The sequence below is a fragment of the Bombus pyrosoma genome, linkage group LG4 (genome assembly GCF_014825855.1).
Source record: "Bombus pyrosoma isolate SC7728 linkage group LG4, ASM1482585v1, whole genome shotgun sequence".
NCBI classification, from domain to species: domain Eukaryota; kingdom Metazoa; phylum Arthropoda; class Insecta; order Hymenoptera; family Apidae; genus Bombus; species Bombus pyrosoma.
The window spans coordinates 3,838,166-3,863,531 of NC_057773.1; the positions used below are offsets into that span (position 1 = coordinate 3,838,166).

Below are 25,366 nucleotides of genomic sequence, written 5' to 3' on the forward strand. Positions count from 1 at the left end.
TTAATATAATGGATAATCGACTATTTAAATACTTCTGCGATCACTGTGAGATATGTATGTACTTGCGCTAAATATCTTGCAGCTTCTAGGTACACCTTCAGATGTGTTTCCAACTTTATCAATATAATTATGACAGTGTTGATAAAAGTTTAAAATATTTCGTATAATGCACACAATATATTCGTAAAAAGTTTCTATAAGAGTTCAAGTACTTTCTTGAGTCGATACGAACGTATTGTTAATGAGATACGTTAATGAAATTTAAAGATATTCGTATAATAGGCATAATATATTCATAAAAGGTCCCTACAAGTATTTGAATACCTTCGCGAGCCAATAGAATCATGATAGTCGTGTCTGCTAATTAAATTTCAACAAGTTTCGCGTGCTACACACGATACATTCGTAAAAATTGTCTACCGTACATGTTCGAATATTTTCACGAGTCGAGTGCCTATTGCCAGAGTACACTCGATGATTCAGCTAGTACAAGATCATCTAGCACGATACCAATTCGCCAATAAACCAGATTTTCCGGGGTCGTCTGCCCTAAACATCATCGTTTTGAGTGGTGAATGAACGAAGGAACGAACGCTTCGATGATCCTGCGAGTCCCTTTAGCCGAGAGCCGAGCTCGCCACGACGAGACGAGCAACGCATTCCACGAGGTCGTCCGCCGACGATCTGCATTCGCAGAAAAGGACGAAGAAGCCGAGGAAGCGAGCAAAACGAATTAGCATCCCGATCGTCCGGAGGAGTTTTCTCTCTTTCTCTCCATCCTCCTTCATTCTCCTCCTTCATTCCCCTCGATCTCTCTGTTTCTCCTGTACGATGCACTGGTCCCCAACGTTCCCTTTCCACGTCACTTCGTAGTCGGAAGACTACGCGAGAGCGTACGCACTTTCTTACGCGCGTGCACAAACAACGAGCAAAAGCCAAGGCGTAGTCTGCACACGGGTTAACCACATAAATCACCGACCTTTCGATGGCTCGCGAACGACTCCTATAGATGGTAATAATACGGCTGGGCCTCGATCTATCGGCGCGGATTTAAATGGCGCGCGCCGGGCCGTGACTCTTTCGTTGCTTTCGAGCCATGGGATTTCGCGATCGTGGGACGACTTATAATTTATAGTATGTTTTAGACTTTGATATTTATCTTTGGATAGCAGGTTTCTGGCGTGGATGCGGTCATCGATGCGTTGTTGAAATAAACACAACTAACGAGCTTTTTAAATGACTGCGACGATAGATGTCTCTGTTCTTGAGATACGGACACCGGTGATATTGGTTGATCGGTATTTGACTCGAAGATTGACAGCTTTGATTCTTGATTAGGTTGCGTTATCGTTTAATAACGAATTAATGGTAAAGCGGAATTTAATTTGTTTTAGAAAATTATATTTAGAAATTTAGAAATTTGAAATACGATAAGTGTAATAATAATTTGTAGCATATTTTCCGAGCATACATTTACGTGTAATATATATATATAGTTTAATACTTGTCTCAGATAAGATAGGAAACTTTTATAATAACGTCCAATCTTCGTTTATTTCGAAGAATCGTATTGAAGTTTCTCTGGACATAATACGGAACTGTATATACACAACAGTTTTCGAAGTATCCCGGCTTCCAACATTTATTGCCTTACGTTCTTTTCAATAATATATTAGATTTGTCTTATAGTCACTTTAATCTTTCCTAGACTACACACATCGTTAAATCTAGTTTAAACTGCTCTGACATGTGTCGTCGTTCATGTTTTGACATCCTATGGACTTGTATTTGAACATACGATTAAGAATCATAAATATGAGACTAGAACTATACCTAAACGCTAATTGCAGAACAATTGCCTAGTCTTCTGATTGACGAGTGGAACTGTTTTTCGTCGTTTGGAGGCCATAGGTCAAAAACGATACAGGCGACGACACCTTTAATTTAAAAGACCCGTAACCGAAGTTCAAAAGGAACAGAAAAGCCTGCATACTTCATACTCCAAACATTATAACACGTTACTACAAATACCTTCTATAATTGAACGAAATCTTCCACAAATGTGTGGTAACTGTCTATCTTTATTTATCAATTTGTAAAAAAGGAAATCCCCGTTCTGGGTATTCGTTGAGTTTCTGAATTATTCTTCGATGATCGAAAACGAAAATATTCCAAGAAGAGTAACTTCGTGAGACGAGGACAAGTCGGACAAGCCTCCGCCAGCCGGCGTATCTTTAGCGAGACATTCTTTATGCGCGCGTAACGTCTCTTCCTTCTAGATAGAATTCTATTTTTAAATTGAACGCAATAAAGTTTAACGGGCGCTCGCAACGTTATCGGTACGCGCTCGCGCGCTCCTCCGCGTATGTAAATGCACGATTACCTCCCCTCCTTGGTTTTCTCCTGCCTTCATGGCTGTCATCGATTCCGTCCTTTGCGCTCCTACGCGGAAACCTTCGCGCCTGTGGGAAAACGACAAATCGACGGGACGCACGCCGCCTCTGCCCACACACGCAACCAACCTTTTCCTATCGCGAGCAATTCGCGAGAACCAGATATCGAACGAACACGAAGAATTTAGTTTCCTAGCATAGAACAAAAATTAATTTTGATTTTTGTCGGGACAAAAAGGTGAAGACAGGAAGAGCAAGAACACGATAAATTGGATCTTAAATCTAGTAATTTCTATCTACATCGGACAATGTATCAAAATTTTGTCCTATCTTCTCCAAAAATTCACAAAAATCAGCCTACAATTTCAACCGACGATGAGTCTCTAAAAAATAACCTACCGCAATGTTCGATATGTTTGTAAGTAATCAGTTTGCAAATAGGAAAGGATATCTAAATTGCAAAATCGATACTGTGAAACAGTTTCGTGAAATTACATTTATTTATTTCAACAAACTGATAAATGCATTTCGAGCGTACCTATTGGACGCACGCGCCAAAAAGTACTTACAGAGAGCAAGGATACACGATACACTAGGAACAAGCACGCCTCTATGGTTCTAGCTACAGCAATTTTCCCATACAATACACACAGCCATTCTATGCACACTGCACGGTGCACAAGCGTGCTTAAATCTCTCGTATACGGTAAACGTAGCGGCTAGAAGCCGCAAGCATAAAACACTAAGCGAGAGTGAGAAGGATAGAGAAATCTTCGGAATAATACGTGCGGGCACCAACACGTACATACATGTTTCTAATGCGTAGTAGACGAATGCCTCCTCGGGACAGGTCACATACATATAAATGTCAAGATTCACCTATACCTTTTTTCTCTCTTCTGTAACCCTCCTTATTTCTCCTAACCACTCACACATTCAATTTACGGAGGATAGGATAGACGTCTCGAGTAAAGAACACGTACTCACGGATACGTGTAGCTTGCACGTATTGTATATCGTTCCTCTCCCGAGCGTATTCCGCTCTTCGTGTTTATGTAGCTGTCTCTCTTTCTCGCCTATTTTCCTTCTCCTCGGTACTTCGCGTATCCTCCAGCACTGTACATCGCGCTGAAACGATTCGCAAGCGAGACGAACAAAAGTGGGAGAACCTGGTTACCCCCACTCCGCCCCCACCTTAACGCCTGGTCACGTGCTGCGCGACACGAATGCGCAGGTAGAATGCGGATCGCCGATTGGAATTTCGTTTAGCGGCAAACGCGAATTGTCCTGTCGTGTGTTTAGATATTTTCGCGAAGCTTGTAAACAGGTGTCGCTGTTTTTAAATTATTTGAAAGTGAACGCATTCGATCGTGTTTTACGTTTATGAATTTCTATAGAATTTAGGAATATTACAATCGTAGCGTAATAGTAATTTATCTGAACTTGTCGACAGATGAACATTACTAGCCAGGTTTATTCATTCGAACAGTATATGTTGCTTATGTTATAGAATACGGGTGGCAGCTGGAGGTTGCAGATAACTTGTGTTTTTCCCATAGTTGGAGAAATTAGTACATAATCTTCAAGCAATTACGCGAATGCCTGTTGCATCATATTCGTTACAAACGGAACTTTCTATCGTTAGAAAATTTTTCTTCGTTCGAAGAAGATACGAAAGAATCCTTACTATCTTTATTGAAAGCAATTTTATTTAATTAAAGTAAAATTGAAACGTAATTCAGAAAAAAAATTCAGGAACCACGACAGGGTTAATACAAGCGCCAACTATAAATCATTCTGTGGCAGAAAAATGGCGCATTAAAATTTCGACCTTCGGGTTCTACGCGTTGCACATTAAGTAAAGGGGGAGGGGGGGGACGACTCTCTTGGCCCTCTCTATGCAGTCGAATCGTTTGAGTTTAATGTGAGTATATAAGTACGTGTGCACAGTGTTTCCTTGGCGTAGTGGTACGTGGACAAAAACGGACTGCTCGGTCCGTTAGGTAGTGGTTTCTCTGCGGTTCTTCCAGGGAACACAGTCCACGAGTATACGTATATGAACGTAAAGTCGGTTCTGGGTGTGAGAACCGTGTAGGTGGCTCTCATAGGAGGAGAACGAGGAGGAAGCGGGCGAGCTGACGTTCCAGCCTGACGCCGCGCCGGGACGACCTGCGACCAAACGCAGCAAATCGAGAGGGTGAGGGCGGAGCATCTCGGCGTCGACCACGTATTTCTGCGTCACCGTTTGCATTCGTAAGACGCGACCGATTGGAATCGGCCTCCGAGCTACAAGGATTTCGAAAAGGTTCTACGTCGTAATTGAGTTATGAAACTATGAAGCTGCGAATCTGGCTTTCTAAACGAGTTCGTTCAACCCCCTTCGCATTATGATTTCTTTAGCGGATAATTAACGTCTTAAGGTTTATGTTTGCGATGTTACGTTTGTCGTGTAGTAACTTAATATTCCAACTGTGTAACATTAGGTGGATGGATTTTATATCATTAATTTACTGTAAATACGAAGGTAGAAGCTTTTTAGAAAGCCTTATACTAAGAGGAAGGGCTGATTTAATGAATAAAAAAATTCGCTTTATATGGAAGATTTGGTAATTTTGTAAATACCAGTACATTTCGGCAGGCTGATAGGTTGATTAAGGTTTGAAGATTTGTTGGAATGCAAACGGAATCTGTGATTTTCGTGGGATTTTGTTCACGAAGTTTTCAAAACAATTCTTAGGCTACAGCGTACTTTCCATTTCACAAATTCTTTATTCAAATGCAAGACATGGTATTTCTAAATTTTTCTAAAGAAACTTCAATCAGATATGTGCATGTATAAAAACTAGGCAGTAAATTTATTCTCCCACATACGTGAACATACTTTCGGACAAAATGTATTCCACTACAAGTTAAAATTGGTACTCATAAAACTTGCATACTTGCACTCAGAGTATGTTTTAAGACATATTGAACGAATAAGGAATGCTTCCGCCATAATTATATACTATTATTATATAAAACCGTGTGAGTAAAATGATAGTGAAAGCCCTAACTGCTTCATTGTTCGCCGATCCAACGTGTCGATAAACGGACAATAAAAGAAAGTTATTACGTAAAAAAATATATTACGCGCTACCCTAGAATATTTTGAAGAGTATCTCGAAGAATACAATATCCAGATAAGTACCATTCATACTTTCCAAAAGCCGCAAATTACAAAAAGATACACACGTTACATTAAAAAAAAAAAAAAAAAATTGGAAAAGATATAATATTCATACTTCTTAACACATTCGTTGCTCAATTTTATTAAAAACAAAAACCAACGAAGAAGGAAATGTCCTTACAATGTTTATCTGATCGAATATCTAAACGGATGCAATTTATATATATTTTCCAAAATCGAGGAAGTCTCCAATATTTAAAAATACGCACAAAGATTACATTAAAAAAAAAAAGAACTTATCCCTAAAGAAAAATACACACGAAAAAAGAACGAAGGAGATACCGTTCTATATTTCCAGCCTTTCTCGTTGCATCATGTTTCGCGCGAAGGGGTTAACCAACTCATCGCCCTTTGCTATTTCCCTGAACGCTCGAACCAACATGTTCCACGAGTATTTCACAGACTTACCTCGGTGTGACCGAAGGGAATACGCGTTTTAATAATTCCTCGCCTTTGAATGAAAAAATCGCTCCACGAGCTATTCGGTGAATCGTAAAAGGATGCCTCCTTCGAGCAAAGTTGTTCGTTGTCTCCAGTAACGCGATATCCCTTCCGTCGGTGACCTTTTCGCCGCTTGGCTTTCCGTTTCGTCCTGCAAGGCTTGTCAGGAATCCTTCGTCTCACGCCGAGGAATATTATATTGTAATATTTATCGCCGCGAACGGCGAGCGTATATTACCGGCGTCGAATGGGTGACGTGCCAAGCTGACGGCGGGACGACCTGCGAACACAACCACCATAGGGTTCTTAACATTCCATAGGTCGGCAAAGGCGCGACTTCGGCGCTTATTAGGCTGGAGGAAGCGGAGGACGCTGTTAAAGTCGCCTTTACGGAGGATGCTACGAAGATATTGTCCGACGTTCATGGGGGAACGTCGCTAGCGCGTATTTGAGGGCGCAGGATTGTCCTAAGCGAGGCGGAAACGATGGTCTCAAGGCTATGGTGAAGTTGAGGTCGATATTAAAGCGTTGAGTTTGGTTCGTTTGGAATTTGAAGGAAATTCGATGGATAAAAATGGGTTTTCACGTGGTAGTTGATAGGAGAGTATTTTTGAAGAAGTTTTCGAGAATTTTTAGGGTTTCTAGTTCCGAATAACGCGAGGACGGTACTTTTGAGGCTACGGTGCAGTTGAGTTTGGAATCAAAGCGTTGGATCCGATTCATTTACAGTTTGAAGAATGTTCTATAAATGAAAATGGATTTCCATAAGGTTGTTGATAGGAATTTTTTAGAATTTATAGGGTTTCTAGTGCTGAATGAGACGAGGATGGTGTTTTTCGAGACTATGGTGAAGTCGAGCTTGAATTCAAAGCGTTGGGCTTGTTTTGTCCGAGGTTTGAACTGGGAATTGATAGAAATTGATTTCCAAAAGTGTTCGATGAGAATTTTCTAGACTTCGAAATTGAAAAATTGGATAGTTTTCGGTGAAATATGTTCGATAATGAATATTGCTTCGATGTAACAGCAAGTTGAATTTCATACGTTTTTCCTCTTTTGATCTTTATTGAAAACTTTTATTCTAAATTTCCAACGATATTCATAAGATGACGAATGTTCTTCTTTTTCAAATTATTTCGACAATTTTTAGCACAGTTGCGAAACTTCGAAAAATGATAATTCTTCAAGGAATTACAAATTCTTTCAGGCCACAATTCGAAATTCTAAACCCATTTTTAGCTCGGCTCAATAAACATCTATCAAGGTCTATATCGACGAACGAATTTCTGGTGGGCAGTAACGAGTTCTTATTTTTAGTGCGAAACGCATGTGCGATACCGATGGTTAGATGTGGTCGTGTGTATATATATACGCACATATAACAGGCAGTTCATCCAAGAGCGGATTTATCTGCTGTGCTCCCTCCGCGCACCCACGTCGCATGGTAATGCAATAATTGACCTTTTCGCCGGGTCGATGGAGAGGAACGCAAAAACGGGTTGACGCCGGAGACAACTATTTCGAGCGCGCGTGTCAGAAGCATGAAAATTCGCGCGCGGGCGTGTGAGAACGCTTCTGTGAAAATTGGAAAAGGCATCTGGCTGAGAGGATCTCTTCTATTCGCGAAAAAGCTCGTTGAAAAACTATGGACGACATTCGACCGAAATACTGGAGACGTTCTCGTTCGAATTTTCATATTTCTGTTTAGTTTGTTAGTGTTTGTTTGTTACTTATTTAACTATAACGAAATAATCTTGTTTTTAGTATACTTATGTAACGTTTTAACTCTTTCAATAAGATATCAACTTTTTATATTTAGGTCAAAGTTGATTTGATTGATAAATAATACAACGTCTTCAAGTATGACTAATTTGTATATGCAATGGATTTTCTGTTCAACATCTTTTAACACATTAATGAAAATTATATACTGAGATATCGTTTTCGTCGGTTATAATTATACGACTTTTCGCGTCGATCATTTCTTGAACCTTTTCACCTCGCCATTATAAATTTTGAAGGAATAATAAAGGGAAGATACGAACGCATTTTTACATTTTATACTGTATTTCTTTATAAGTCAGTTTTTTCTAGGTATTTTATGAAAATTTTGTAGAAACATTAATAGTTAAATCATAAGACACTGCAATTAAAAATACTTTTTTTCTCTTCAATAAAATATCCTTCGACTTCCTGCTTCCGTGAAGGAACGATTCAGAGTATCTGCTTCATTCTCTTCTCCATATTTTATCTGTTTCTTTCAATTTCTCAGAGCCAAATAAAACAGAAAGGAAAAAACGAAAAGGCTGTCAACGATCGCGACAAAATTCACATCCAAGCATCGTTCCTTCGGACTTTCAACTTTCACTCGGCGACATCCGCCGGTGCAATTAAAGACGGGGCCCTCTCTCCCGGGTCACCATTGACCTCTGTCGCAAGGACGTCGCGGTTCCGTTCGCCTTATCAAGAAAAATCGCCACGACGCAAGGGCACAGCAATATCTGGACCGTTCGACCGTGAGACGAACCCTGAATAATAGTCTTGCGAATCGTCTGGCTAGCGCGTATAGTGATTCAGCGACGAATCACCTCGCGTGGCCTCGCCTCGATACTTCAAACTGAAAATTCGTTTACAGTTGCCCCTCGTTTAAGGACAAGAACAGAGGAGACAAGACGATTTTTCGCGACTACGTTTGCTGATCGAAGCTTCGTGTAGCAGTTCATTTTATAGATTTTACGTAGACAAAATAAAAGATGAAAAATATGTATCGATTATCGATAGTCTATAAATGACTGGGGAGACTTGTGCTATTAATAAAACTTATGTCATAATTATAACATCATTGACTCGCATAACGCATATGCTCATGCAATATCATAATTTTGCCAAGATAATTAAAAATGTGGAAGCTAGCTAGAAAATTGATTTTTCTATTAAACATTACAACGAGTATATCGTAGCTTTGGTATGTTACGTACATTCGCTTATTACGTGCATTCTGTGCGTACTTCTACGTAGACGCATAAAAATCCGCTGTCTAGTGATCAGCTTGCAGTTTGCACGCGCTGGATCTGCGCGAAGGCAGATCGTATCTGCTCCCTTGGAACGTATCAATTGTACAACATGTGCGCTCGCGCGCGCACGCTCGATAAATCAACATCAAGCGAGGCGATGTACAAACAAGTGTTCCATGGTGTATCCCGGAGAATCGAGACTTCGTTTCCTTTTTTCCATCCTGCTCTGTGTTTTTTCACCGGTTACTGTCTCTGTCGTTTTGTAGGGCGTACGAGCCTAGATGCATTCCGTGGATGTGAATCACTGCAGCGGAGGCTAAAATAATTGGACGGTAAGTAGACTTCAAGGCGAGACGTTTCTTTTTCCTCTCTTCTTCACTCTTATCGTTTTTCTTTTATCAGGGTCGTCGATCCGATAATATTCAGCTAATATCATCAGTGAAACTTCACAACTAAGAATTCGTCATCACGCGCTAATAGATTACGGTGATTACAAGAGAAGGGAATTTGACATTCCTTGAACAAACTTTCCTTTTGACGAGTAAAAGTTATACCCTCGTGGCAAACCATAGTCATCAAGCTGTCAATTTAGGTACACGATACATTTCATTGTTCATCGTACCACTAATGACGAGTTAAACAGTCTCTTTTCAAATGCAGATCGCTTAAAAATCGTTTGTATCCCGCTTTGGCGAATTGGTAACGGGCAAATTATTAACATTGGCGCTGGACTGCGAATATTTATGAGAATTTGTAATTTTATAAACGCGAATAAAGAACTACAACCTAAGCAGAAATTGTACGAGTCACGAGTTACAGGCTGTCAGGTTACGAGTTATAAAATTACGTGGAAGTCGTACTACTCTTGTGCATCGGTTTCAAGATACGTGTGACATAGGAAATCGAAAGGGACCAAGTGTTAAAATGCATATGGTTATTTGGCCGACAACCAACAGCTGGCTGTTTACGTTTATTTATGCATTCAGCAACACGTTAATTTAAAATTATTCCACCGACAAGATATAATCGTTCATGACATAAAGTTGCAATAATAATGTGTTACCGTGGATCGTTCTTTTGACGTACAACCTATGAACTGTTATTTATCGACGCACTCGATGATGAGAAACTACCTAATGTTTGTAGGAAGCGGCATGGAAATGTACGATAACGTACACGACTTTATATTAGCGAAAGGCGTGCCTTTTAACAATTGAACATTCGTTAATTTACATTAATTGAACAACTATTTGCACTCTATCAGCGTCACTGTCACAACATCGATAATAACGCAAATCGCAATGCGGTCTTGTTTTTATCAGTAAAAATGGAAAAAAGAAACAAACGGATTAAATATACCAATAAATATTTATATCAGAATATAGTAAATCGACAAAAGAGGTTAAAATAAATAAACGTACAAATGTTTATTAATTCTATCGTTCGTCGAAAGTAAATCTTTTATCTCGAGATGTTTCACTCTAAAAGTCTTCATCTTCGCTCTAAAATTTTGCAAACTTCTTCGATCATTTTCCTTGAGATTCATCCTATGTATTTGTAAATATTTTAGAAGATCCGTACATTCCAATATTCTCAACATTTATGCATTCGCGTAATCAAGTAACGCAACTGCTCTAAAATTAGGCCAAGTAAGTCTGCTAGTCTGCTCCTCCCGCATCATCGATATTAATTTATCCCCTTCCAACTGGCGAAAAATCTTCGTTGCTCGCGATCTACTCGTAGTAGATTGGCCCGTAAGTAGCCAGACCAAACCCACTCTGCCAGCCCACATCATCGGCATCGCTCTAATTTCCAGTAAAGCGAAACCTTGCTTTTCCATGAAACCATTACTGCGATAATCGTTCTTCGGCTGATTCTAAATTATACGTGAGCGACAAATCGTGAAGTGGGTGGCCAGCCTACGAAATAATACATTTGCGACTCGTGCATTCGTTCAGGGGATTATTAAAGACACTTAGAGAATTTTAGCATACTTTTCAAATTGCAAATTAATAATGTTAAATGGTAAGCTTTAATGGTAACTTACTGTTTGTACGACCTACGACAACGACTAGCTTCGGTAGGTAGTAATGGAGTTTGGTTGGATTCTTTGAATCGATTTAAGCGCTGCCAATGTAATGACAGGTTGTTTCTGCGCCTTTTCTTTTATCGATACATACCGCTATGTTTGTGTAAATCACAAACGTGTTCGAATCGAATCGTTAGCACGACGATACTCTGTTTTCCATCGTTGTTTTATATTCTATTTTATATTATATTTCAGTTGGATTAATAAAATCCATAGTTTTCGACGGTCTCGGAATTAAGCTGCTCTCGTTCTACTTACTACGATATTAGTATACCTTTGCATTCTTCTCGTATCAAAAAAAATCTAGAAGTTACGTAAGATGGTCGATTGGTTGGCATATTGTTCATTGACGCTGCAAGTGACAAGATTCGAAATTACAATCTTATCCTTGTTCTTTGGAAACAATCTTTTAAAAAATTATTTACTATTGTTTACATCTTTAGCATTAGAATTTCAAATTGACGGAATGCATAGATTACGCCGAAATAGACAGGGTAAGGTACCAGTTATAATATTCAAAGGTTTGCTTCAGTGTCGAAGATACACTAAAAGATTGAAATTCGATGATTCATCGAGAACTTCTTCCTCCCTTAACCAGAACCAGAACCAGAACGAGAAGCACGCCACAGGAGGAGCGGTGTATCAGGAGGTCGCGACAGGTTTTCGGACAGATTTCTTCGTGCTTAGCATTGTCGCGCACCGCCGGACTTACGCGGTCGTTTGCAGGTATGCCAAGTATGTAAGGTCTAACGTTGAGTCGCTGGACAGAACGAGTGGGAGGAAGGGCACTCTTGGGTCACACCGAGAGAGAAAGGCAACACGCTGGAGGAAAGGGACAGAAGAAAGTGGAGAAACGGTGAGAAAGTTCATGGAAGGAGTGAAAAAAAACATACCTTATTTTTTGGACATCTACCACTTTATATGTACGATATTACGTACATGCATTGCTGTTCAAAAGTTATATCATACCTTTTGTCTTTAACAAAGTTGTAATATTTGGTGTTGATCAACAGCTCCAAGCTAAAAGTATTTTTTGATAAACTTGCTGATATATCTGTTCTTTACAATTGCTACCAAATCCATATTTAGTAACAACCGGTCCGATATTCCAGCTTCTACAAAATTCACTTCTAATGAACTAAAAATCATTATCACAGAAACATCCCTACCACCGCTCCAATATTTCAACCGAATTCCTGCAAAACCAATATCTAACGATCTACGGATCTAATCTGATCCAACGATCACAACCGCTCCAGTATCTCAGGCTAAGTGAAAATTGCAAAATTCAACACCGTCCAATCCCGATTCCAGTTCCACCTATTCCTCGCCACGCACGTAATTTCTTTAATCTGCAGAACATCGACCTTCGATCATCTGTCACCGTCGTATACCATGTCCTAACGCGTAACCCTGTCGCACCCTCCTCCTCGACTCGGTCTCTTGGAGCCACGACCGGGCGAACCGAGCCGGTCAACGTAGTAGGAGGACTTCGTCCTGCGAACGGTAAAGGAAAAGGAAGAAAGAAAGCGCGGTGGACAGGCGAGCAAAGAGAGAAACGGATCGACAGGGAGCTCGCTCGCGCGCGCCAGAGGCCGTGGTCGGTGCCTGTGGGAAGAGAAGGAGAAGTCGCGGGAGTAAGATGGTGGTGACCAAGAGAGGAGAGTGAAGGGGGCGAGGAAAAGGAAGAAAGAATGCATTTGGATTGCTCGATAGGAGTAGGTGGGCACGTAAGAAGGCTAGGTTGGCCTGGTGGGAGTCCTGGCCACGGACTGGCCGGACAACCCGGTGCAGGACGAACGGCAACTCTGCCTATATTATAGAACACCAGCATCGGGAACTTGTATAAGCCTCAGCGCCGCGCCACGGTGGGAATTCGCCTCGCTAGCGTGCGCGCGAGCGCGCGCACCTTCCTCCTTCTCTTTTACCCCTTCGATCTTTTCTCCTCACCGCTGCGTATTTAGACGCGCTCTGGCCGTGTGCACGCTGTCCCCGCGACAGCGGACCGCGCGTCGACGCGGGATTCCCGCGTTTCGGAACCCGCGCATGGGAAAGGGACGACGAACCGAGGGGGGTTACCCGTGGGGTCGAGTCATCCACGAGGGTGAAGCTCGAGTTCAGAACAGGCGCCACAGGCCCTCGCAGATTGTGTGTGTAGCGCACTGGGCGACGCTTTGCCTGGACAGGGTTCCGGTCGCTTACATGGGGAATATGAGACGTTCAACTTTGTGGTGTTTCCTGCGGATCGTTTCAGGGAATTATTGTCTAGTATCGATGAGAGGAATCATGGAATTTTGTTGGAATTGACAGCTTTATGAATGTATTTCGGTGATTGGATTGTTTATATGTCTTGGTCTCGGCCTGGATTAAGGTCGTTGAATTATATCTTCCTGTCCCTGTGGGAAGATTTTATTCTTCGAGAACGATAGTAGGCTTTAAATAATTCAGTTAATGGTAATGTTAAATTTCATATGAGGTAATCTTGGTGGATGGTATTTCTGTTATTTTGGAGCGGAAATCATCGAGTAGTTAAGTTGCATATTTTATTGTATATTTTGATTTTATATAATGGTAAATGCTTTATGCTATCAAATAGGTTAGGTGATGATGATGAGGTTATGTTTTATGTGGGATTGTAAATCACTGAATAGTATATCGCTTTTAGCTTGTTTTGAAGTTGTCGAGTAATTACGTTGTATATTTGATAGAAGATTTAGTGTAGTATATACGTAGGTAAATACGAGGAAGAATATTAACGTATGAACGTTAATACGTAACTACCTAATTGTAGTAGCACAAGGAAACTACTTCGATAACGCGTACCCTTATGTTGTAGTAAGAATAATTATACTGCAATCGAACGTTTGCTCAATTTCCTGGCATTTTCTTGACTTGCGAGCGTGAAGCTACTAGCACCAAGTAGACGCTACTGAACCCGAATTTGTCGGGAAGTAATATAACTACGTAACCAAGCTCGTAATTAAAAATTAATACAGGAGAATACCAACCCTTTTCGTTGCTTCGTTTTTATGTAGCTACATTTTGTATTTTCCAATACTAAAATCACTATTCAACGAGTATTAAAATATTATCACTTCGAATATTACTTCAAAAAGTTATTTCGAATATCGTTCATGTTCGACTACGTGACTTCACCAGGTGAATGGGATAAAGTAAGAAGGATGAAAGTTTACAACAACCAATATACGATATATTGGTACGCGACAATTGAAATTCGAACTAGTGAGAGTCACCACTACAATAACAATAGTAACGTTGGTAACGAAGTACGATACTAACAGAATTACTGTAGAAAGGCACTTCAAAAAACAGATACACCTTCCATTCTCGTGGCTGCATTTTTATTCCGATTTCACTTGTTCTATAACCCGAACTATTTCAATCTAGAAAATCACAATCCTCGAGTTCTACACAATATTTATCTTATCTCTTAGACAAACATTCCGGAATAGCTCAGAAAGGAATTTTGATGAAGTTTCACTTTATTCTAAAAAATCTAAACATGTAAGTTGGCCAGATAAATCTCCTAATCTACGAAAACGTTGCAAAAAGATACCATTCATTTGGATATCATTTTTCTTAGAGCAACTTTAAACTAGAAACGTCCCGACATTTATCTACAAATCTACAAAAATAGTTCTCCACAAAATTTATCTAATCTTGCAGGAAACTATTCTAAAGAACCTTGAAAAAAAATCTCGATCGTAATCTGACTCGCAAACCAAAATTATCTCGACATTCCAGTTATCCATGAGAAAACTGTCTCGAATTCGATGAAAAAATTTCACAAAGCAGCAAAGAACCACATCGTTGCATGACTATCGCTCCATTTCCATTCAGATTTCATTCTTCCACGGGGTCATCTAGAGGCCGCGTTAACGCTTAATTAACGCAGATGGTTAACCAGCACTGCGTGCGCGAACGTAAGGTGCACACGACAAGATACCACATGAATAGCAACGGAAAAAGTAGTCGATGACAGTGATAGTTTACAACCCACGAGTTCTACGCGATATTTCTTTATCTCCTATACAAACATTCCGGAAGAGCTCAGAAAGGAATTTTGGAGAAATTTCACTTCCTTCGTTCATAACCTAAATGGCAATTTTAAACAAAAGAAAAGTCTAAACATGAAAGTTAACCAGAAAAATCTCCTACTCTACGAAAGTTACACTGCAGAAAAGTAACATTCACTGGGATATCATTTTTGCTAGAATTCAAACAATTTTAAACAAGAAGCATCTAGACATTTATTTACAAGTCTTCAAAACCAGTTCTCTACAAAATTTATCTAATCTTTCAGGAAATTATTCTAGAAAATCTCGAAAGGAAATCTCGTTCGTAATTTAGATTGCAAACCAAAAATATCTCGACATTCCAGTTCTCCATGAGAAAAATGTCTGGAAATCGATGAAAAAATTCCACAAAGTAGCAAAGAGTTACATCGTTGCATGACTATCGCTCTATTTCCATTCAGATTACATTCTTCCACGGGGTCATCTAGAGGCCGCGTTAACGCTTAATTAACGCAGATGGTTAACCAGCACTGCGTGCGCGAACGTAAGGTGCACACGACAAGATACCGCAAGGAAGAGCAACAGAAAGAGTACTTGGTACTTGCTTACGTAGCTAAAGAGTCAACACACATATACGGTAACACATTCAAGTACTTAAAAACTATACGGTAACACATTAAAGTACTTAAAAACTTACAGGATACTTTTATAAATATTATGTGTATTATAGGAAACAGTTTAAAATTTCATTACTACCGAGACATGGAATAAAATTGCATTGACTATAAGATATCTAATGAGAGTACGTTTCTAATGACAGTGTATATTTCGCAAAGATTCTAAGAATATTCATACAATCAATTATCAAGACACTAATAACCTTCGATATTCATTGAGACCATCAATAACGCTTACTGTATGCTGAAAATAGCTGTTCATTCTGTATACCAACTTCTTATCACATATTATTGTATGTTCGTAGCAAATATCTATATATAGTTTCAAATTTGACCGATATAATTATGACAATGGCGTTTCATTATGATACTAGTAAAATCTCAAAATGTTTCAATAACACACAAACGGTATACAGGTAAAAATTTCCCATGGTAAGTGTTCGAATACTTTGGTGAGCAACTGTGTACATAAGTACGTGTAGCGCGGGAGAACACGATGGTGTGCGATGAAACAACGATCCGGCTCGTGCGGAGGGCAGAAAGTAGATCCTGCAAAATCATCCGTGGCTCGTGTGCACCTCTAATGAAGATGTGGTAGATGTATGAATAAGCGGATATACTCGACGTCCACGACGTTGCACACCGATGGTGTGCTGTTGCTGCTGCTGCTTTGCTCTGTTGCTGTTCTTGCTTGAGCGTGTTGTTCGTTGCCTCTGAAAATCGCGTGCAATGTCGGAGGACGGCAGGTGGACGGTGAAGGGAAAATAATGTTCACCGCGGCGGGTGATATCGCGGCTGCGAAATTCCTTTTGCTTTCTCTTCTGCTCGACAGGCAGAAAGAGAGAGAGAGAGAGAGAGAAAGAAAGAAAGAAAGAAAAGAAAGAAAGAGAGAGAGAGAGAGGAGAAGAGAAGGACTTTTAACTTCGCGGTGGGTGTAGCCGGCTCGTTTGTATAGTCGCGCATTATTCCGCGACGTGACGGTTTAATGGTGGAGGCCCGATTTCTCGCAAACGCGAACGCGCGCGCAAGCACCAGCGCGGACAGAAGCTACGAGATTGCGAGAGCCACCGTGCAACCAGGATTGCGAGAGACCAAACGTTGCATTCTATATGTGTTTATGTGTATGTAGTCGTTGATTCTGTACAGTTTCGTTATTTGTGCTTGCCTTTCTTTCAGCTTTTGCTCTTTTTTCCTGCCATTTCATTGTGGAGAAAGGAAAGAGAATGGAGATCTTATCCATCGGGTTGATAACGCGATTTGTTGGCACATTGTCCTTATGTTCAGGTTCGTATGTTATGTCTTGAAGTTTAAAGTAAATCCATTTTCACAGTCATATAAGGATAAATCAGAGATGAAAGTAGTTTTGTATTCGAGAATTTATAGTTTGAAATTTGTTCTTAACTCTAATCTTTGTTTTATTCTGCAGCCTACATCGCTAGGTACGACATGGCTGAAAATGGAACGAATCTGTTAGGTTCAAAGATGAACTTTCTTAAAAATATCTGGCGAGCTCGTTGGAAAGTAAGGTATAACCATTTGTAAAATTACATACATTTAACGCGACACTAAAATACAACAAATAAAATTTATTAAATAAAAACATTCTAGTCAATTCCCCGTCATCGATTCTTCCTACTCATCAACTTGATTAAACTTTACTATACAGCCTCGTTCGATGCTTGCATCATTGGTCGTAGCAAAATTTCTTCGTCTCAGCTCACCTCGTACCTTAACATCGCATAATGGAAAAAAACATGATTCAACAATCCAGTGAGTTTTTATAATTTCGAGCGAGGCAACTCTCACGGCGCAGCGGTCAGAAGTGAAACGAACAAAACGGTCGAGGTCCACTCGAGATCGCACAATCTGGCCGTGTCTTTAGTTGCGCGGGAATGCAAGGGAGAGGGCAGCTGGGTGGCGTAAGGTTCTCAGGTAGGTACATTTAGACGGACGTGCGCACGTCGAGATTCGTGGCCGTTCGCCGATCGTTGACACGAGACCGGAGCGCTCGACTGCATTATCGTTGGCGTGCGAACAGGTAACCTCGCGATCTCTCTCGCTGCCAGTGTGCATATGCGCGCGGCTATTTTGTTATGCCGGACCCGTCCACGCGCTGCGCAAACAAATACCCCGCGAAACGATCGTAACAGCGGCGTGTACACGCGCGACGATATCTGCTTTGGGAATTCTTCCTCATAGGCAGAGCCATGAGCGGAGGGAGGGAAAGAGAACATTGTAAATCAATGATATTAATATCAGCAATAATTTCGATGGTAATTCCCACGATGGCCGATACCATTGTCCCAGAAAGTATATTATTTGCGGTTGGAAATGGTTATCGATCTTTCAATGGGTTTCGTTAAATAGAATATGAACCTGTGGTCTACTAGTCGTGATCGATGATGCGTTTCGTTTGGTTAACTGTCTATTTCGATCGGACGTAGGTTCTTATGTTTAGACTTTATTTTCAATCGTTGTATAGATTCCTCTAGACGAGAATTCCTAGGATGTGTTATCATACGATTATAAAATACCTTTTCACTGTTTGTATGTTTGTAATCTATTTTTGATTTAAGCATGATTTATGTAACACTAAATGATCCTCCCAGATGAAAATTCCTAGGAAATGATATTAAAGATTCGAGGCTGACTACCGAGACAAACCTATAAAATATCTTTGTTCATTTGTAGAATTTTTTACGTTTACATTTTGTGTTTAATTAAAGCTGAGATCGAATAATTTCTCTAGACGAAAATCCCTAGGAAGTGGGATGATATTAAAGATTCAAGGCAGGCTATAAGATTACAAAACACTTCTGATCGATTGTAGGAACATGAGATACGATTATAAGATTGCGAGATTACCACTGTTATCGTAAGAAATTTATATCTATCGATCCAACCTCCGAAAGCTCATCCTTGTCTCAACTGTTCTTAGTAAGTCACGTCGCCAGAATACGCAAGGACCTCCTGACTGATATTCAACTCGATCAATACCCCTCATCTTCCTCGACACTATTACCAATATTACCACAACAAATATATCTATTCGTAATTCCATCGATTTATTGACCCATCTACAGGATCCTCGTGTCTAAAAACCACGAATCCTCATCCTAAATCAACAACTTGCCGGTATACGAGTATGAAAGTACAAATACTTCGCCGAATCTGCGCAAGGCATTATTTTAACATTATATCGAAACAAACCGTTAAAGTTTATAGTTACAGTAGATGTGTGTTCTAATGAACTGTCGTTCTATCTATCTATCTATCTGAGAATATCTGAAAACCGAAATTCATGCACTCATAACGATCTATAGCAGACTCTACATCTTTGTTGAGATGAAAACAATAGACCAGCAGAAAAATCATTGTCGCATTCCATCATTATTCTTTTTCATCCGACTAAATATACTTTTTATCATATATACATGCATATATGTAAATCTATATATAATGTATATCTTTTATATATGCATAAGTAAGACACATAAATATACGCATTTTTTCATTAACGACCAATAAATAATAATTGGTATATATTAATCGGCCATTTGTTTTTCCGACATAGAAGTCTGGTCCCATAAGTTAGGATTTAGATGAGTCAGGGAGTCTACTTTATACATGTACTTACACATTCGATTACTACGACGTGTTCGTCCGAGCACGCATCGTCTGTAAACATAACTTAACGCGGCTAAGCAGCCGAGTAAAGGAGCGGGGTGACGGGGAACGGCTCATCGGTCGGCGAGTTTCTCTCCCCGTTCAATTTTCCCGGATATCCTTTCACGCGGTCCGCGGACGAGCGATCGTCCTTCCACGACCCAGGTCCAGAGTGCGTTCGAAGCTGTCGAGGCTGTCTGTCGAAGGGAAGTCGGCACGGTGAGAGGCGGACACGAAGGCCTCGTGCGCCACGGGCCACGACGAGGGGCGTCGAAACCGGAAGTGGTCTATCGAGGACGGGAGTTGCCGTGGCAACCGCGATCTGCTTTAACCCCCGGTCGATCATCGGTCTTCCGCGTCATTCGAAAGCGGTCTATTATTCGGGGTCGCTGCATCCTCTGTTGCACACAGCCTCCTCGAGCGCGAGCGAGTCGAACCAAGGCTCTCTGGCAGCAGCAGGCTTGAACCTGTGCGTTGTGTTTGTGCCACCGATGAGCAGCCAGCCAACAAGAGAGAACGCGATAGGATACGCGACTGCACACAGCTGAGCCGAACGGTGCCGAACTCGACCGAAGCGACCCGGTGACGGACGACCGAGTCCGAAATCTCGCGACGCGTTGCACCGTGTTACGACGTCGCGTTGCGCTTACAGCAGGGCCGTCTCGAGCCGCGCTGCCAACGACGATCTTATCGGGCCAATTGTTTGACTTTGTGTTGCCTGCTGCTGCTGCTTGCGACACATAACACGCCAGTCGACAAGCATGACTACTGCACGAGATTTTTCATGTGCCTGATCTGTCGAGGATTCTGTCGATCCTGTTTTATCCCGTTGCCAGTAAACCGTTCTTAAACGGAGAAAGGTATTCGAATCAAAAGATTATCGAAGTAAAAATGCAGACCGAGATTTATCAAAGGGTAAATATTGTGCACGATCAATACGTATCGTATTTTTACATCGATTGATTCGAACGCAATCGTTCAACGACCAGTTACGATGTAGTCTATGCTGCGCATGCGCCAGGAGCGGATCAATCGTGCCACAAACCCGTTAACGTCGATTACTTCCCCGAGAAATTAATCTAGTCGCTGCTCCTGATTCTTGGTGCTTTCTTACGTGTGAAACGGTCCGTGCAAAATCTTCGGTACTTTCACCCGCTTTTTGAACCGGAACATAGACCGGACAATCGGAATCCCGTGTCCTTCAAAGTTCATTTAATAATTTTATCGGCATCAAAAATCTATTATGTCAATTAGTATGTACAGACATCGAATGGTTCGGTGTTCATAATAGGCTGACTGGAGTACAGGGATAAGGGAATCAGTTAACAAAATTCGATTCACGAGGATGACTCATTTGTACCGATCGCCGGAGGTCGTGAAGGGCGACGGAGTTCCTTGATCCAACACTGTGCGTGTGTTTGTGCCGTGTAGTGATGGATTCAAGATACTTCCAGTTGCTTCGACATAAGCAACCTTTGACTCGCTCCAAACGTTATTTGTAATCCCTAAATTTAAATTGTAAATCTTACAGAATCTAAATACCTCGCAATAAATCTCGAGCACTTTTCAACTACTCTTTCTTTCAAAATAAGTGAGTTTCTATTCATGCCAATAGAGTATAGTTTCAACACAGAGCGGATATTCAACCACCGCTGTATATCATTTTCCTCAGCCCTAGTTAGTCACCCTGCCCTATGTTATTGACCAGAGTCTCGCACCCCGTAACAAAAGGCATTCCTCACCGAAAACATCGATCTATTCAAAGACATAACCCTCGGTATAACCCTCGCCTAACATACCGCTCATCTCTAATCTAAAATACTACGTTGTATTTATACATTATAAAACGTTTCTGTATATCTTCGATATTTAAAGGATGAGAATGATTTTATCCATAAAACGGCTCGAAAACTCACGAGATACAGAATGAAACTGGCATCGGTGGTGTGGCGTGTGTATTGTGCACGATGTGTGGGTTCGCGGGGCTGCGTTGTGTTGTTGTAGGAATGCTGTCGGCAGCCGGCAGCAGGGTCGCCCACTGTTACTCGTCGGGACTCGCTTTTGCTGCCTCTCTGCCCTTCCTGCGCTGGCCGGCTCGCTCGTTCGTTCGATTCCGTTTTAAAACTATATTGCCGTGGCCCCTTTGTACTTGCGGCCACTCGGCTCTCGCCGCTGTGTGCGTGCCTCTCCGTGAACGTATGTGGCACCGTGTGCGCACGTACGTGGATCGTATTACATATTTGTCCAGAGGAAGAGCGGAGGTCTCGTTCGTCGTCGTGTCGTCGCGGTCTTGCCTTCGTCGCGCTTCTCACCGCGCGATACGCCAACTTTCTCGCGTGATTTCGAACGGCCACGAGCGTGCGCCGTGCACTTTTTCTAGCGATGGCGCTGACGACTCGATCGGGAACACCTCGAAACCTCTCGACGTGTTTCTTGGAGCTTGTTCCACGTTGGAATTTAATTTATGATCGCGACATAGAAAATCATGTTGAGTACAGTACGTATGGTTGTCTATGGGTATAAGTGGAAAAAGAAAGACTTTTCCGTACTTATGGGGCAAAGGTTGTACATAGGACTATGTTCTAAAATTTTGCGGGAAAGTTATTTCACAAGTAACAGTGATGGCGCTAGTAGTCACGATGCATCCTAATGCTGACAAGTATTAGATAATGAGTACAATGGATATGTCTTTTGACAAATTATTACCGTAACGAATGAGGCATTTGAAAAACGAAACGAATGAAATGTGGAAAGGCTTATGAAAGTATTGTAGCGCTTGTAAACGTTTTTATAAATATATGTATTATATGTGTTACATGAAACATTTTCAAGTTTGATTGTATTGCTGAAGTTTAAAACAAATCAGAAAATGTATATAAAAGCCATAAGATGCCACAGCCTAAGAAGGGTTAAATGTAATTTACGATTAAATAAAAAAAAAGTGCAGGCGTAGCAATTTCAATTAATCATATGAGAAGAGCAGGTAACGTTAAAGTCTGTTCAAGATATCACAGGTTATTCCAGCAATTATTCTCACGATTATTCCAACGGATAATTTCATGTGACGCGTGAAGCGAGCGCTCTTATTTGTCTCGTCCAGCGGTTGGCGATAGACGGCGTCATTATCTCGAGCGACGCCAGCGATAACACCGTCGAGTGCGTGGAAACTACCACACGTTCGTACGCAAGCCGGTATTAAACGGTTGGCCAAGCCAGAGGAAGAAGCGGAGGGACGAGAGTCCTCTCACGGCAATACTTTCTCGGCGAATTTTTTTCGTTTAACGAAAATACCGCGCCTCATGTCAACGTACTCTTCCCAGTTCGAGTCATTGCTTTCCAACTTCCTCTATCCCCACTTCAGCGCTCCCAATTAACCAACATCGCCGCTTATCCCGGCGACAGTCCGTTCGATTACAAAACGCCTAAGCATAAAAACGACCATGTTTTACCTGAAGGTGTTGTGACAGTCTCAAACAGGCTGATCGAAGGCCTAACTTAAACAGTAACACAGTTCAGGTCCACCACCTGAACACGGGTCGGTCAGTCGATTTAGAAACAAAGTTTCGTACCTTTTTCTCTGTCGAATTCTAGGAGATTCCCAAGAAACGCTCTCTGGGAAGATTGTAGGTCCAAAAGGAGGCAAAGAGAGTGTGAGACTCTACTCTTCGGTAAGGTCTTCGGCTTCGGGATTAAGCTCCGTCCCTTCTTCTTGCCCCTCTCTGGCAACCTCTCTTTCCCTCTCGAACACTGTCGGCTCTTTCCACGAAACTCATCACCGTTCAACGGGCTTTATCCCGGCTTGTTTGCCTTTTCTTTCAACCGTCCGGGCTCCTTTTCTTTTTCTCTCTCCGCGCCTCTGTTCCTTGTCCTCCGCGAGGCTCCCTCTCCCCCTTGACTCTTCTTCCATCCTTATCCCTCTTTCTCCGTCTCTCGTCCGTATCATCGACTCCTTTTTTCTCCGTCGTGCCTACAGTTTCTCCCGCACGCGCAACCTTTTGCCGAATGGCGTGCCTTACGGCGGGCCACGGCAGGTCTCTCTCAAGACTACTCAAGAGTCTGCCAAGGGAACCACCGTGGCTCCTCCGTTTTGGTCTTGGTCGTTTTCAGTGGCGTAGCCCGACCGCGTTCTCGATAATCGGTCGAGAGTCCTACCGACTCGCTCTTCTTCTTCCGACCCTTTTCGACAGACCACTACCTGCCACCTGCCTCTGCCGAAAACGCCTATGTCGAGCAATGGCGGGTCGATGGATCGGGAAATATCGACAATTCACGATTTTCATTGTAATTAGAATTATAATCCATATGTATCGATTTCTGAAAAGATGATGAAAAGATGAAAAGATTTCTTTTTAGTAGGTTTTACTATTTAAAAATGTCAGTACTTCAGTACAGAATTTCATCAGTTTTCTCGTGGCCGTAGCCAATTGTTCGCATGCACCTGATACGAGATGCTACGGACGAGATTTGCGAAAGATCCGCGGCTATCGACGCGGTTGCGCGGCCCTCTCGGTCGGAGCCCTCTGGCGTAACGAGTAACGTGGCCTGCGAGATCCCCGAAGGGGATCCACGGATCTTCTTCTTCTTCCTCTCCGTTCTTTCCTGCCGCTGCCGTTGCTTCCTTCTTTGTCGTTTTGCATCAGACGATGCGAATTAAATTGGAAACATGTATGACGTTGGGTAGGTGTAGCGTTCCCGAGGCCGTGGCAGGTGGCCGCCACGATCAAACGTTTCCTACCCTGCTGGAGCGATTCCGGGAATGGTCTGTGTGGTACCGAGGATTCGGATGAAAATTTGAAGAGTGGTCGGCTGAAGTATGAGGTTTGATTAGTTAGTTGTTAGCTTGGAATCGTTTCAAAAGTCGACGAGTTTTTTCATTCCTGGATGTATCCACCATCGCTTTAGTAGTTTTGTTGTGTATTCTATGGTTTCGGAATTACTATGAACTTCAATGTTTGATCGGTGGCTTTGAGCTGTGATTTTCCGTTTTTCTTTTTTTTTTTTTTTTGATTAATTTAATGTGCATGATTGATTTAACGTAACTGTTTCTGTGATTGGTGCAATATATTTTTTATAAACTGGATTGATTTTATCGATAACTTGTTTATAATTCATTTCCTTACGATTTTGAGGCGAAACATATTTTTTCACTTTCTCCACAATCTTAATTGTCGTATTTTTACCTTTTTACCAATCTCTGTCAATCTATGAGCTATCTTCAAGCTTTATTTTTAAGCCTAAGAGATTTTTTCCATTTCCAAATATATCGTATTAAAATACAGTTTTCTAGTCATAAAATAACATTAAAAATAAAAAATTAGTAATAAAGTATTTATCAAGTTTTTCTTCCAGCATTGAGAATTCGTAGAACGATAATATTAATGAGAGGTCTTGACGACAAATCGAAGTATGTTAGTCAAGTTGCTATTATATCCTTAAATCGATTCAGGGATGCAGAACAAAGTGTTACAGGGCAACGTGTCAAGTAGATATCAATATCTAATTATTCGTGAAAGATGCGTGTTGGTTGGGTCGTGGCGGCGCTGTCTCGTCACGCGGTGTATAAACGGCACGGATTCTGGGCCCCTCGGTCGCCAAGGCTCATACATTTTAAATCGTCCTCTCTCGCGACACAATTTGTGTGCGACAAATTATGAACAACGACGGAGACAAGGCTTCGGCCCGATTCTACTAATTTCTGCGCGCCGGAATAATCAATTCTTGCATCAACATCGTAATTTCTGGATTACGGAATTTTTAATCGGCGTGCCGATGCTGCATTGCATGGTTTGCTATACCGCGCAAGATCGCGTATTTAATCGATTATTT

At 41.4% G+C, this 25,366-nt stretch overlaps 2 long non-coding RNA genes across 2 annotated transcripts; one reads left to right on the forward strand and one right to left on the reverse strand.

Moving 5' to 3' along the window:
* Positions 1-1,840: 1,840 nt before the first annotated feature.
* LOC122566434 lies at positions 1,841-22,385 on the reverse strand. The gene is made up of 4 exons (XR_006316515.1): positions 21,457-22,385; positions 6,028-6,340; positions 2,963-4,679; positions 1,841-2,585 (listed from the first exon to the last, which is right to left on the reverse strand). It is a non-coding gene; the product is annotated as an uncharacterized LOC122566434 (long non-coding RNA).
* Positions 8,995-9,778, forward strand: LOC122566435. The gene is made up of 3 exons (XR_006316516.1): positions 8,995-9,403; positions 9,474-9,663; positions 9,732-9,778. It is a non-coding gene; the product is annotated as an uncharacterized LOC122566435 (long non-coding RNA).
* Positions 22,386-25,366: the final 2,981 nt, after the last annotated feature.